The 14,586-nt window shown below is 42.8% G+C and overlaps 1 protein-coding gene across 3 annotated transcripts in view; it reads right to left on the bottom strand.

Moving 5' to 3' along the window:
- AFAP1 (actin filament associated protein 1) overlaps nucleotides 1-14,215 on the bottom strand; it is a 120,741-nt gene extending 106,526 nt beyond the window's left edge. For all 3 annotated transcript variants that reach the window (XM_065659889.1, XM_065659907.1, XM_065659916.1), the window contains exon 1: nucleotides 14,131-14,215. The gene's annotated coding sequence lies outside the window, so the exon portion shown is untranslated. The remainder of the gene's footprint in view (nucleotides 1-14,130) is intronic.
- Between the last annotated feature and the right edge of the window lie 371 nt (nucleotides 14,216-14,586).

Raw genomic sequence — 14,586 nt, forward strand, 5'->3', positions numbered from 1 at the left:
CATATTCCCATTTTTCAATACAGATGGTCCAAGTGAGTGCTTTCTTAGTGTGCCTTGCAAGTACCAATAGTTGAGTCCTAATTTAGAAGTGAATAGATTAAAACAAGCAGTTTCTCCTCAATTCAAAAGCACATTTCCAAATGCTAATCTTCAAGATTAGTAAGTAAATGTAAAATTACTTCATGAAAAATGCATTCTCATTTCAACCTAAGTTTGGCTTCCTCCTGTCACAGCCTCACCATGGATCTTTTTCTCCCAGTCTCAAAAACGTGGTGTGAAAAACATAACATACGAAAGAAAACATTTGATGCTCAAAAGAAAGATTTCATCCCACTGTCTCAAGAGAAGGGAGGAGGGAAAGAAAACACTTCTAGCTCATAGCTGTCAGCCATGTATCAAGACCAGGCAATGCGACAAGCCACCACAAGCATAATGAAAATCATTTTAACAAAGAGTATGCCTATTCCCTCAAGTCCCATGGATAAAAAGGGCAGGGTTTTGCCCTGCACTCAGTACCTTTGCTTTTCCTAACCTATCAACACCAGTTCAGTCATGTCAATTTAGCTCCAGCCCTTGAAGTACACTGAATAATGCAGTTATATATGACCTATCACTACTCTTCTATATCCCATTACTGCTCTTCTACACCTGATGTAGATAAGGATCAATGCATTTATTTCACAAATCATGTTACTATTTGAAATCTTTCTCTTCTTCAATCAATGTACAAGTTGGTTGCCCTCTGCTTCGCTTTGCCTTTGGTTGCACGTGTCAAGTTGCATTCCAGCTTTGGAGGACAGTGATTGAAAGGAAGCTGAAATTAAATCCCCTACATAATTTCTAACCACAGACTTTTGATAAGAAAGCAGACCCAAACAAATTTCCAATGGCAAGACTCTGTATTATAAGACATATGTATTTATGAGAAAACCACTATGCTGGAACACCTTGGTCTCATTTCTTACAAGGGGGCACTTCATCACCATTTGTATTCTAAAGTGATTTGTCAGGGTACTGACTCTATCATATGTAAATTCAATCAGATGCACGTACTCAATCAAATACAGCCTCAGGCAGGGCAAAAAAACCCCACAAAATTATGGCAGACTATTATATAGAGGATAGGGTACCTTTCAGCTACCTTTCAGCAATGAATGCACACCAAGTCCAAAAAAACTCCAGTCTGGAGCAGGCTTTTGCTTAAGAACAAGCACAAATATAAATAATAATGAATATCATTATTTTGGGGGAGGATATCTAGAAGTGATTTCACTGTGGAGACAAAACAGTTTAAAGTTTTCTAAGTCCAGCAGAAATATTGTCATCTTTGGATGAGGCAGTTAGATTAAGCTCATCCTACACTGTAAAGTGCCTTGTATGAGTAGATGCTGATAGATGATCATTTGGAAAAGCAGTTATCAATCACAATCATAGAATCATAGAATAGTTAGGGTTGGAAAGGACCTTAAGATCATCTAGTTGCAACCCCCCTGCCATGGGCAGGGACACCTCACACTAAACCATCTCACCCAAGGCTCTGTCCAACCTGGCCTTGAACACTGCCAGGGATGGAGCATTCACAACTTCCTTGGGCAACCCATTTCGGTGCCTCACCACCCTCACGGTAAAGAACTTGCTCCTTATATCCAATCTAAACTTCCCCTGTTTGATCCTTACATAGTTTCATGCAAGCAAGCTCTTGCACTTCAGTCCCTTTGAAAACCAGTCTAGGTTCAAAAGGCATGGCTAAATAGTCAAAGTAGTCATATATTTGGCATGGTTTAGTGTAGAAAATCCACACTGGTTCAGGGAAGATAAATAAAAAATGTAATGTTGTGATAGTGTGTGGAAAGGACCAGAGTCGCATTTTAAAACACAACTCCAGTCAGATTTCTACCAGAAAACTTGCGAATCTAGCCCAAGATACTGAACAAATTGGGTAGGTACAACGCCCTGGGTTCTTTCAGTGCCTGTACATAAGTTATTCACTTCACATTATAAAAAAAAAGTAATCACTTATACACTGGTGACTTAGAAAAGCTGTTGGAAATTTTTATCACGGTTGAGTAAATCCTCAGAGGATTTTTTTTCCCCAAATTTATTCAAATATTAAAATTTCTGGCATGTTTACATTTAAAGTGACTTTGAAAAGCAGGCAAACATACCCTTCTCTAAGCAACACTATTTTGTTGCTGTTGTATCTTGAGGCAAGTTCTTTGAAGCACAGACACTTAGAATTGAAATTAATACTCCACTTTAAATTTTCCCTTCAGAAGTTAATATTTTTAATCTAGAAACTGACCTACCAAATATCTTAAGAAAAATCCTATAATACCAATACAGCAAAAGACTAGTGACACATTATTTATTATTTATCTACGCAACACACAATTCTTGCCTTGAAAGACTCAAAAAACTGGGTGCACATAGGAAGAACGTAGAAAAAAGCCTCTGGGAAGATAAAGAAGCTAGAGCAATACAAAACTACCCAAGTCAATCTCTTTGCTAGTCTCAATATATATTTTACAGTTGTTTAGCTAGCTTAATAAAGCTATTTCTTAGCCTTCACACTTGGAAGGGATAAGATGCAGCCTTCTGATCCTTAAATTAAAGAACATGCAACTTTATGCTGACGAAGCTTCTAACGAAGCTTTTTAATAATGAAGGACACACAGTCTACCACCGTCAAATTTGAATTCAGTAACATAATTCCATGGTATGATCAGATAAAAAGGGAAAATAATAGTACCTTCAAAAGCCCAGATTGGAGTAATCTTCACCACTAGTCACAAGCCAGCAGACAAGCTGAATGCAAACCAAGATAATGGCAGCAGACAATGAAAATTCTCATTCAAAGGGCTCTCTGCTGGCATTCTGTGATTTCCCAGCAGTCCTATTATTAGGGTCCCAAGTCCCTGATCTTTCTTTTATTAGTCAATGACAAAAATTCACTTGCTGCAGGCAGAGGAAGAGTCACTGTAGGCGTGGATGCTATTTCTTAAGCACAGGAAGAAAGAAGCATAACTTTAATTATAAAGCCAGATTAAAAATTGATAATATTATTAAATGCTTTACAAGGTTTAATACAGTATAAATAATAATTCCACAGGAAAATGTACTTTACAGTGGACTCAGCAAACACTGAATGTTTATTTTTCCAGGTGGCTTTTATCATTCTGCTCTTAACAGTCTGAAATGGCATTTTCCCCCCCTTGTGCTTTGGACAGCTTCCATGGGTGAATGTGAAGAGTCTGTCTCCTCCTTACAAAAATCTCATTGGGAAGAAATTCTCATTTTAATAGAGAAATTATGACAAAAGGAATTTAACATTTCCTAGGTAGGGTTACCTTGGAAAATGTTCAGTAGTCACAATTCTGGAGAATTATGCCACTAATAACAATTTCTTCAACCCAAGGAAAAATCTTCTTGTCATGTCCTTTGTCTGCTTTCAGGTAGTTACACCCTGACAGACTTCTATCACAAGGTACAGGTGCTCAATATTATTTTGTGCCTTTGTGAACTATGCAAAAATGCTCTTTATTATTGACTGTAGCAAAATCACCCTGTGAAGTGCTATGGTACACACACAGCCATGCTTTGTTCCACCACTCCCAGAGCTGATAAGAGCCTTCTAGAATTATACACATACTTTTAGCTGCTTCATTGCATTGGGTGCAGCTGAACTGAATAGGGGAAGGATTATTTTGGCATACAACTGTAATGAAGTGATAAGTGATCTAGGATGGCCACGATGGCCTATAGCTGACCCTAATGAATGCAATCAAAGAAAGGCGCACATATGTACGGAAAGTCCCAGCACATCTCACATCAGTGGGATAATTTGCAAGGTTATTCTGATCAGGAGATAAGTGCAGTCTGTAATTTGAATAGCAAATAGTATAGCATTACGTGACACTGCTCATGTAAGGAGTCCAGAACTGTAAAAAAGGAGAGTGAGATGTTTGCTCTATAGATTGCTTGACAGAAGGGGCAGGTGAGCTAGCCCCTGTAACCTGCAGTTCAAAAGTGGTGTGACAAATGTCCTTCTGGATATAACACCTACCATTACTCCAAAAATTTCGTTTCCAGGTAAAGTAGATAAATGCTTGGTTATCCCAGAGTTCCTAAAGTCACTTGAGTTGCAGGAGTTAAGATGAAAGCATATAAACCAGGGGAGACTACAGCAAAAAAAGGGAAAAGATGCTATAGGATGCTACAGGATCTATGCTTCTCTCTCTCCTATGCACTTTATCAAAGCAAAGATTATGGCTTAGTACTGAAATCTTGGGACTCCAGAGGCACTAGCAGCGCTGATGAGAGAGGTGACCAGTCTACCAAAATTCTTACAACTTTATTGTTTTTCAAGCATTCACGCAGACTAACTCAGTTCTTTCCTTCCCTCTGCACCCTGAGGATCTGCCATTTCCAGTTCCTACTCCCTATCCCACCCCATGAAGTCATTAATTCTTTATGTATGTAAAGAGCTGCTCCAGGGTATTTCAAGTGCTCTGCAAGTCACTGATAACAACCTGCTATAAGAGCACACACTTCTTTGGTTATATATATCGCTCAAGCTATAACCTGAGCAAGAGCACATTCCCGATATGCTGTCTCTGGGTAACTTTGGTCCTGGCTCAGCTGGGTGACTGAACCACCCAGCTGATGCCTCCTAGCCAAGAACTGCTCTGCAGTCACACGTAGGAAAGCTGCATACCTTCATTTCATGTATCTTTACTTTCACATATTTACATTTAGATCTTGCTCTAGGGCTATCCAGATCTTAACTCACAGAGAAAAGCACCCAGAGCTCAGTAGGAAGTAGCCCTTCCCTACATTGATGTACGGGGAAAGGGCTGGACTATTTCATAAATACTGCTTCACTCTCTGAAGGGAAAGAAGAACTTAACTAGTGTAAATGCAAAGACTGAGACTACTTCAAGAACACTCACACCAGGCTAAGGTTTGATCCCTATTTGGCAGAGTATTTGGTTGTTTTTCTATAAAGCTGGCAGAATGACAACCCCAGAACAGCTGGGGTTTTGTAAGGACTGGTATGTCAGGAAACCTAGTCCAAATGACCCCAAGTTTCAAAGATGGATTTCACCCTTTGCTCTCATAAAGTACAATAAACTTCGGGGCAATCTGAGTTTGCACTTAGATCTTGGAGCCTGCAGATGTGCTGACCATAAACCAGAAAAGAATCCCCAAGTGCAAGTACAGCAGAGCTAGTCCCATACTGCTTAAAAAAGATATTACTGTGGTAGAAAAAAAGAGGCTGCAGGCGTTGAAAAGGGTTGAAGAACTCTAAAAGTCCCCCAACATCATACCTCTTCAAGACAGCTTTTACTTTCCTTGTAATTTAATCAATTTTTCAGCTGTTTCCTTCGGGAAGTCAGTGAAATGAGCTTTTAACACACACCTGTACTTGCCCTTGGGTTGTAGAGAGCTACTGTTTACAGGGAAGCCTTCAGTATAGCTTATTTTTAACACTCCAAGTACTTTTAATAGTTACATAGTAACTACTTGTAGTAACTATAAGCAAAAGGACAGAAAAATGGGAGATCTGGAGAAGATAAGGTCAAAGAGTTGACAGATCTCAGTAAGGTTTTCCACATATGCAAAATCCAGACTCGGCATTTTGTAAACAATAATAAAGGAGAAGATCCAAAAGGATGTGAAGCAAATTGCAGTGCTGAGAGGCTGTGAGGCTCAGTCACCGCAGACAGGAACAGCAGTCACCGAGAGACTAACTGGGACTTGAGACAGGCTAAAATTAATTGTTGTGCCTTTTTGGCTCAGTGGATATAGTTTGATCCAGACCAGCCCTGGGATTGGGCTTGGAATATGGCTGTCACGGGGAGAAGGTGTTTTGGTAGCTTCAGGTCACAGCAGTAAAGGTCAGTAAGAGGGGGGCCAGAATGGCTGATTTGGGGTCAGCACACTTATACACCTCCTAAGCTGACTCCTGTCCACAGGGGCTCCCGTTCAACAGACCAGCATAAACACCCCAAGCGGTAATCTCACCAACATCAAATAAAACGATTCATTTACTCAGAGCTGAGTGTTTGCATAAACACTTCTCTGAGCTCCAGGGAAAGAAGTGCAGGAGACCAAGAAGCTGCAAAAAGTGAACCAAGGACAGCAGAAAGACCCAGCGAAGATGATAAGTTCACAAGCCACAGGAACAGACAAACTTTCCCAGAGAGGGAACAGCTCTTCCTTCCCCCAGAGGACACTTGTTTTGTTTATCTGAAGTTCTTGGTGCATGCTTTCAGCTCTCTGCATGTTCAGGGGCTTGTTTTCTTTAATTTCTGAAGTGAGAGACTTTTAGGGTTTTATTTTGTTTGGGGTTTTTAAGGTCTCCAACTGTTTGAGGTTTTTTCCTTTTAAATGAGACCTTACTTCTTAAATGTCCCTTTTTTCAGCCCGACTCACTAAGCTTGGAAATAGGACTGGTTTTGTAACCAGGTGGGGTCCCACTCATCTGCAAGCAGCATTATTCATACTGGCCCTCATCCAGAATTTTCCCCAAGACTCTTCAGGGTGGATTTCATTCCCGTTAAGCTCAAAACAAAATGCCGTGGCCTGACCTAGCCTCTGTCTCCTTTCAGCTCTTCCTGAAGGACTCACCATGCACCCATCATCCCCTGTCAGAGGAGACTCACAGCTTTTCCTGGTTCTAATGGCAAACACATGGTGCAGATAAAGGGATCAAGCAAGAAGAGCTCTCTGTATTCAGGGAAGCTTCTCAGCCTGAATATTTTTTTCCCCACTCCAACAAGCAAATCTTTTCCAAAGAGTGTTTTTTGATAATGTGTGTTAAAATCAAAGTTGAAAATCAGTTAGGTCCTAACATTTTCAGGTCTTTATTTTCTTCCATCTGTATCTCCCACAGCCAGCGACACATCCAGTAAGTATTTCACTCTATTCCCTAGCATGCAGTTGGCTTACAAGAATAAATCCCACTCTCCACAAGGCCAGTTTCTTTCAGTTTGATCTGTGCTAAGCCCCAGTGGCAGAACAGCATCAAAGAGTGGCCCCTCTGTAGCTCAGCTCTTGGCCACTGCTGCTCCAGTGACACTCAGCAGTCCTGCTTCTTATCTGACGACTTTGCCTTTTACATTATCTTGTTTTCAACTCCTGCCATTTTATCATTTCCTCATTGTGGCCCACCCTGATTGCAGGGCTCAAATGATGTCCTTTCCTTCAGTCTATGCCAGCAGCAGGCAGCCAGCTGGTTTGCTCCTTGCTCATGAAGCAGGAGCCCCCAAAGACACAAGACTCAGCTCCTGAGGCTGATTCCTGCTGGCAGCTTCCCCTCTCTTCCTCATCCTCCTGATGTAGTGGGACTGTTCATGCCTTTGGTCTCTCAAAACCCCTCTACCAAGTAGTTGTACAGCTGTGGTGCCCGGCTGGTGGAGCCTGTGGTCCAGAGCTGCAGCTTCTCCTGGCTCCATTATCCCCTGCTCAGGCAGAGATGCCGGGCTCAGACCCAGGGGCTGATGCCAGATCAACAGCGAGGACAGGCACCACTGGCACACAGCAGCTGACAACACAATCGAAATCACCCAAGGATGCCTGTCAAACCTTTCCCCTCAGCTGCCAAGAACCTCAGGGACAGCCGCAGTGTTTGAAGACAGATGACATGAAGCATTGTTTTCGGCAGGTTCCTTTTCCCTCGGGTTTGATGGTCTCTAGGACAGGTGATGAGAGCTGCAGCCACTGCCCTGCCTAATGCCAGTTAGCAGCTGGAGCCATAAAATCTGTCAAACTGACAGAGCACACACAGAGGAAAGCCACAAGGGTCAGTCTTTCCATGGTCAGTTAGCCAATTCACATGACTTTTTTTCCTGACAGAGTAGATAACCATTTTGCTAAATGTATTTCACATTTTATGAGCATTCTCCTTGCACCTGCTATTGTGCATTTCTTACAGCATTTCAAGCTTCCTTGCCCAAATCTGGTACCAAAGTAGCTTCTACCAAGAACTGGCTGATTAAAGCCCACTAGAATTATAGATCACAGCCTGCAGTAGGCCATCAACATTACCAGTTTGAAGCTTAGGGCCTTAACATTTTACTTGATATTAAACAGTAAATACACACTTACTAGCAATTAGCCATTTTTCTCAGAAAACCTGTGCGACAAAGCAGCTCTAATATATATGACCTATATACCTATCTGTATTTACATATATAGTTGTATATATCATACATACAAAAATGTGTGCCCATGTAGGAATTGCATATTAGCAATTCTGCCTGTCCCACTGCTTCTTGCTCTCCCATCTACCTGTTAGCTAGGACCTGTTAGCCTGCAAGCATCCCAGCTTCCTGCAGGGAAGCCAGGCATGAAGTGACAACCTGTCACTGTACTGAGCCTTGGAAAGTTGTACTTACCGCAGCTAAGAAAAGGAAAAGCTATTAGAAAAGCTACTAGAAAAAGAATGCAAATGACTTTGAAAACAGCAGTGAACTTGGTGCAACAATGAAACAAACCCATAAAAATCAAAGAACACAAAATGTTTTAAATTTCAGTAAAACTCCAAAACCAGCAGGTCAGTAGGGAAAACCAACCAAACACAAAACAAACAAAACACAGGGTGTTAATAATGTTTTGCATGTTTAAAACTGGGATGCTGCAGCTGATCGGCTGACCTTGGACACTACATTATAAACTTGACTGCAAATGAGCTCTAAAGCAGGCTGCAAAGGCACATACCTTCCTACAAAAATAGCAAACTGAGAAAGCTACGTTATTTCACATTAGAAACAGAGAAGTCTGAAAACACTTCTTTATTCCCTAACACTTATGTGTGCAGAAAACACCTAAATCAATCCAAATACATCAACTCCTTCTTAGTAAAAATAATGCTGAGCAGTAGAATGAAACTGGAGAGCATCAACTGCGAAAGGCTGAAGCTGCAACAGCTTGTGAATGATGTGCCAATGCCATTGAGACCAAGTGGAAATCTCTTCTACTGCTTTACAATCGCCGTATTTTATTAATCAGCCAAACAGCACATGGTAAAATTGAAATCTGCCTACAAAGCTGGCACATATGGGAAAAGCTCACTCCTGGTTGTTTTATTTTAAACAAAACCTACAGTAGCTCCCATTGTTTGTTTGTTTTTTCCCCCAGACTAGACAGCATGTGGCTTATGAGCCACACTGATAGATGCGATAAAGCTCCTGCCAGATCTGATTGATGACGGCTCTAGGAAATGCTGTGAAGGTCACACTGTAATTCTCTCCTTGCAGCTGCTCTGGGTAAGAAATAGTACAGCAAAATAGAATCTGGATCTGCTAATTGCTAATAACAGGGAAAATCCCTCCTTACCTTGCCTTCTCTTCCAGTTTTGAACAGGAATGCCATGCACATTTGCAACTGATGAGAGACCGGATAAGTTTCAAATTGATACTTAAACATACTTGAATGGACAAAAAAAAGTCCACCAACAGCAGCTGGCCAAATATTGAGCCTTTACACATTTGAAGACATTGTACAGTATTCGCCTTCATCTCACTAACCCTTTCAGGCCAGCTCGACTCCCTTCAGTTTAGCATGAAAGAGACATATTAAATAACTTCTACTATTTGCTTCTCTGCAAAACCAAGATAACATACCACTACATATCCTGTGTGAAGGACCCTATCTGATAACGTGAATACATTAATTTATACTCCAAAGTTTGTTCATTTTAAATGAACCAAACATGCATGCTGATTAAAAGTGGCTACCAGCACGGGACAAATTCAGCAAGACAAAACATCAGTCAGTCAAGCAGGCCACCAAAATCTTGTTTTCCATAAAAAAGTTGAGATGCCATTAGGACAGGGATAAGAGACTTTGGGGAATTCACAAACATGATATAATGACAGTCCCCTAATGAATAATATATATTTACTGCAACTCATAGCAATTACCTCACATACACAAAGTGCTGTATTTCTTGGGGGTAAAATGCTGTTATCTTTGAGACATCAGCTACGTTACAGATTAAATTTAAAACCACTTGTGTACTCTTTTCTGGCACTTATTATTAATGTATGGAAATACTTTTATTCAGCATTTTGTACTCACAAAGATTTTGGCACAATAAGGCCATTACCAACATCTGTCCTAGAGAAAGACAGCCTTTATATCACTCAGCTCAAAAATACATGACAGCAGTGAGATGCTGGCAGCAGAAATCTCCCAGACAGTAAAAAAATCCCACCACTATGTCACCATGAAAGGAATAATGTACTGCTTTTTTCCCCCAAAATGTTCATTTCCTTCAATTTAGGAAAGAGATTTAAAGAAGACTGTCCTATGCAGTTTTGCTTATTTTACTGCCAAACATATACCATCAACTTTTAAGATACCATTACACGTAAAGAAAAGATACAAAATTAAATCTATCCACAAAGGCCTCTCAAGGGATTCTTTCCTTGATTTCTTGATGTAAAATATACAACAGATATTGATTCAGCCTTTTCACAGCACGGTGTATTCTCCCAAGGCTGCTCTAAGACAGGAGATCACCATCAACTCATCTGGACTTTGCTGTGTATTAAGGGTGCTCAGCACCTCAAGCAGTCAAACCTCACTATGCACCATACATCACGACCAACTTTCTGTTAAGGTGGCAGAGGGGTGACGGGTGGCAGACAATTCTGGTTTTCTGCCGTTCAGGATTTCAGGTTTTACCATATTCTAGAAATCAGGGCTTATGTCCCAAAAAGTTTGTTACCTGCTAAGGGATAACCCCCCTTTCCACAAACTCCAATTATGTTCATGCAATACTATTCATTAGCCTTATTAGCATCAGCACATATTTCATGACCTAGAGAATTAAGAATTAACTTATAATCAGAGAGTAAGAGCAATTAATCTATCTTACTAAATATTAATTTATCAATCTATACATAGTATTTTACAGTGCTGCTGCATACGCAACACAAATGCAAAACCTTCACATGTACACAGAGGGGTAGGTGTGGTCCAACAGTTGCTCATACCTGCTCATAGTCTTCCTACCTGTTCATAGTGTTTACAGACTATTCTTTGTATTGCGTTATACAGACACTTCCCAAAAACACATGTGGTGTGATATTAAAAACGTAAGCTTGCTCTAAGGCCAGGATGCTTCATAGTAGAAATGCTCCTCCTCATAAACTTCAGTAGATAACCTTAAAAGATGTAGAATAGGAATACCTTCAAGGCTGAGCTTTTCCAGTCCTGGTTCAGAGTTCACAGTATCTCTTAGTCCTTTGGTTGACTTCCATTTTTCTAGTGTTATTTTTGTTGGATTTGACTATTAGAGTTCAACTGGAAGCCTAAGAACTTTTTGTATTAGCGCATATTAACCTGGAATAATACCTACTGAGTAACAAACTCACCTGCCCAGCCCAAACAGACAATTCCTGTCCCAGATGAAACATGATCAATAAACTGATGAATCAGAGGAAAATCAGGGTCATACCAGTAGCTAGGTGTCATTCACATCTAAAACAAGTCGAATTGCATAACTGGAAGGGATGTATAAATTCTTTGAAAAGCTGACAGAGCAGGGTTTGGCGTGACTAAAACCATAATAACATAGAGTGAACTAAATTGTACAGGGGTTTGGAAGCACAAGTCCTTGCATCCCACCCTCCCACTTCAGCTAATGAATATAAAGCACTCCCGTTGCTCCTCCTCCTCGCCCCCTCCTCACAAAACAAAGAGCGCAGCTCGGAACAATGCCATTCACCAGGCAGGATCCTGGGTATCATTCTCCCATTGACTGTCGCAGCAGATAGGAAACTTCTGAAAATGGACAGAAATTAAATCAGCCAACTCCAGATTGCATAAACCAGTCCTGAACCGCTGTCTCTTTGTTGTGGGGCAACGTCTTATGGAAATCTATAGTGAGCAGGATTGCAAGACAATTCCTGGTCTGAGCTTACAGCAGGTTTTCTTTGTACCACTAAAAGGAAGAGCACAATTAGTCACATGTGGATCAAACACAGCCTGCCCCCACTGAGATTTCTTTTATTATTTTTATGTCTCTGACAGCATCCTTTCAATTTTGAGAGCTTCAGGAGATGGAAATGAAAAAAATCTCACCAGGACTGTAAGATTTTAAAACACTGTGAGTATGTAAGTGCCTTTGCATGTTACCCCTCCTTGTCAATACTGCTTCAAGAAACACTGCAGTTTCAACCCCTCAGGTCCTCCAAATCCCTTCCTCTAAAAATCTTCATGAGACCCAGGAACAACACATAATACTTTGAATTTTGCTGACATATTTCCTGGGAAACACCAAACAGCGCCATATATCACCATCGGCTCATTGTTCTGTGCACAGGCTTGTCACTGTCATCGCTGGGTGTTCAGACACACAAAAAAAATTGCAGATGCTTATTTTCAGAAACCATTTCAAATTGTTCTTAAACCCATCTGGTGCCCTATAGCCCCAGAGGGACAGGACAGATCTCCCTCTGGCTCTAATGCAGGATTTGTACCTCTTCCACCCCGCTTTCAAAAGGATAATGGACTGTTCAGAAGAAAGTAATTCTCTAGCTCTTCCCATGGAAACCACCAGGAGGCATAAGGGATGACGGAAGGGCACCAAGTGCCCATGTAGGAGAGCACTGATGGATGGATCCATCTGTCTGCCAAGCTGTTCTCTTGTGCCTCTGCACCCACCCACCCGCCCTGGAGGAGGAGAGAAATAGAATTTTAAAATACTGCTATTTTGATGAAAGAAAAAGGCGTCCCCGTAACACTTGGAGCAGACAGAGACAGAGCACCTGCAAGGGTGAGATGCTAGTTACGGAAAACACCACCGAGGGCCAAAGCAAGCCGTTTTCCCATGGAACAAAACAAAGAACTGCACAAAGAAAAGCAGAATCAGTTGGCTTAGAAAGCCCTGGACTGCAGTACAATATTTAACTAGATCTTTCTGGCTTTGAGATGTATTGTTTTATAGCCAGCTCTCAGCTGAAAAGATCAGTCACTGCAAAGGTATGATAAATAAAACAGGCACAGACACACCAAGTGTTTGCATCAAACTGATCATATAGGATCCAGAGGACAGATTAGCTAAATACTTCTCTGCTCCTGACATCTGCCTTGTCTTGCCTTTCAGAAGCTAAACTCATTCATCTGTGCTGCCTTTCTGGGCAGGTGAACGCCTCGGTTTCCAAGAGATGCCTGCCTGAATCCATTCACCTCCTGCAACTCCAGAGCTTGCCGTTTATAAAGCAACGGCCGCTTTTGGCTGTTTATCAATCAGGCTCTTTTGCCGCCTGTTATTTTCCTACCGGCTAAATCTTTGGCAAGTTTTCGCTATCCCACACACACAAGAAACAACGCGCACAGAACCAACAAAGTTAAAACAGAGCTTCCAAAAAACCCCTCAGTGGAAGAAATCAAAATACGTCGCTGTGAACTGAACCACCGGCTACCAATCGCAGGCTGCTTTTTAGTTTTAACCTCTCTGTTAAACAGGAAATAAAAAGGAGGGGATCAGACCGGGAAGCCAATGGGATAAATCTGGAAGGATGGTTCTTTTCGCCTTTGCCCTTACTGAATCCAGAGACTGTAACATGATGCAATCTCTCGGCTACGATGAAACGGGTTCAAATGGCAAAGGCTGGAAAGAGACCACCTCTTCCCACCCTAAAAAGGCAGAGAATAATGAAACTCCCAGCTGTACGAAGCAGCAGCGCGGTTTCCAGGCTGGTGCCTTTCCCCGGGAAGGGATGCGAGTTTCGGGATGGCAAACAGAGGGCTCCATCCCAGAGGATCTCAGTCAGATTTCTGCTCTATCAAGCCCGGGCACGGGCAGCACCCTGCAGCGCTGCCAGAGCCCGGGGGAAGCCGAAGGGAGCTGCCGCCGCCTGATGCTTCGGCTCCCGCGCAGCTTTTTCCATGTGCTGCTCCCGGCCAAGAAAACGAGCGAGGCTTTTTTGCTTTTTAGGCTCTTTTCCAGTAAGCCCACACCTTTCCTAGCATGAGGCTGCCCGGGGGACAGCGGAAAAGGGCACAAAAAGCCCTTTTCTGGATCCAGCCCTTCCCCTCCCTCTTTCTTCCCCCTCTTTACCCTCCTCGCCCGCGGGGCTGGGAAGAGATGCTGCGGGGCCGTGGGAGCCCCCCTACCTTTCGGGCTGTCCTGCCGCGGCCGTCGGCTCACAGCGGGCTCCGCGCAGCGCAGAGCCGCGGGGCGCAGCCACCACCGCGCCGCGCCGGGGGCGGGAGGGGCGGGACCGGCGCCTCCTCCCGCCCGGTCCCACCGCCCCGAGGGGCGGGGACAGGGGCCAGGCGGAGCCAGCGGAACAAAGCGGGGATGGAGGGGCTCGCAGCACCCCTCGGAGGGGGCGATCGGGGTGCGGCAGACCCGTGGTGCAGGGCAGGAGCAGGGCAGGTGTGTGCGGCATCCCCCAGGGACAGGCAGGTGAACCGAGGTGCCCCCTGCGAGGCAGATGCTGGCGGGTCAGACATGGGTTCCTGCCCCCGAGTAAAGCATCTTTGGTGGATGGAGGCTTTTTCACGAAGCGAATGCTGAAATGTTGTGATGTCGTAACAGAAGTTTCAGTGCAGTCCGTTAATACTCTT

The sequence above is a fragment of the Lathamus discolor genome, chromosome 1 (assembly GCF_037157495.1).
Source record: "Lathamus discolor isolate bLatDis1 chromosome 1, bLatDis1.hap1, whole genome shotgun sequence".
Lineage (NCBI taxonomy): Eukaryota > Metazoa > Chordata > Aves > Psittaciformes > Psittacidae > Lathamus > Lathamus discolor.